The 1,162-nt window shown below is 60.9% G+C and overlaps 1 protein-coding gene across 1 annotated transcript in view; it reads left to right on the forward strand.

Annotated features, from left to right (window-relative positions):
* Positions 1 to 219: 219 nt before the first annotated feature.
* The window catches only part of Phf2 (PHD finger protein 2), a 76,823-nt gene continuing 75,880 nt past the window's right edge, over positions 220 to 1,162 (forward strand). Inside the window, exon 1 of the mRNA XM_028763187.1 lies at positions 220 to 235. The gene's annotated coding sequence lies outside the window, so the exon portion shown is untranslated. The remainder of the gene's footprint in view (positions 236 to 1,162) is intronic.

The raw sequence follows: 1,162 nt of genomic DNA on the forward strand, positions 1-1,162 counted from the left end.
GATATTTTCCTATCTCCCGCTTCCACATGTGTGCCCTTAGCTTATGTACTGTTTGCCCTGGGTCAGATCCTAATTTGCGGCCCTGGGTTTACCTGTTTGGGAGGAGTGGGGGTTGGCTGGGGGCAGATTCTGCCTCAATAACAGGCTGTCCCCTGAGTTGCCAGCAATGGAGCTGATTGGTAGCAACACTCTGGGCAGGGATAACTGGGACTCTGCCTTGTCAAAGTAAGCAGAGGTCTGAAACTCTGGAATTTATCTACAGAGACTAGCATCTCCACGTGTTGTGTGGGGATAGGCAGAGGGGAAGCAGATCTAGCAGACAGGTTTCTTCCTATGTGGCCCTGCTCATCAGGGTCGACCTGGGTAGGGGACAGAGAAGGACCCTCATTCATATCCCACCAACCAACAAACAAAAAAGACCTAAGCAGGGCGGGTGAGACCAGAGAGCCAGTTCAGGGCAAGACTGCAGGGGTGAGAGCTACAACATAACTCCTTGTCTTCTCCTGCAGTCCTGTGGCTCAGTTGCAAGTCACTGGACTGTCCTCCGCTCCTAAGGTCCGGGGTCTATGGGTTGTAATAAGGGGTCCTGGGTGGCACCAATGCCAGGTAAGCTGTGTCCTACAATAGTTCACTCTCGGGTCCCCTGACTTCTGCCGGAGCATCGGGAAAGTTCACCGGATCGTGCGAGGAAGCAAGACAGCCCCCAGCTAGAAAGAAGGGGAAGGGGAGGTTGTTCAAGAGCCAGCGACTAGGTCGCAGTTCGGGATGGGAGGGAGGCTGCCGGGCCCAGGAAGAGGAGGAAGATCCCCCTGTCCATCCCACTTCAGGGTCAGAAGAAAGTTAAGGCCAAGGAGTTGCTTCTGGCTAAGGCAGGGCTGTACGGGCTGTGTTCACGTAGTCGCGGACAGGAGGCTCCGCGGCTCGTCTCCCTTCGCGTCCGGGGGCCACCCTCTCCAGCGGAGTCCCCCCGGGCCCGGCTGCTGGCTCCCCCAGGCCCGCGGCCCACCTTCTACCGCGGCCCGCCTTCCCGGCGGCGGGAGCGGGGCCCAGGCCGGCGGGCGGAGGCGGCGCCACCCGGGGCGCTGACGTAGCGGCCGCTCGGCGGCCGGGGGTCCCTTCGGTGGGGCCGCGGCTCCCCGCCCGCGAAGGGAGACGAGCCGCG

Source organism: Grammomys surdaster, unplaced genomic scaffold, assembly GCF_004785775.1.
Source record: "Grammomys surdaster isolate TR1022 unplaced genomic scaffold, NIH_TR_1.0 137, whole genome shotgun sequence".
Lineage (NCBI taxonomy): Eukaryota > Metazoa > Chordata > Mammalia > Rodentia > Muridae > Grammomys > Grammomys surdaster.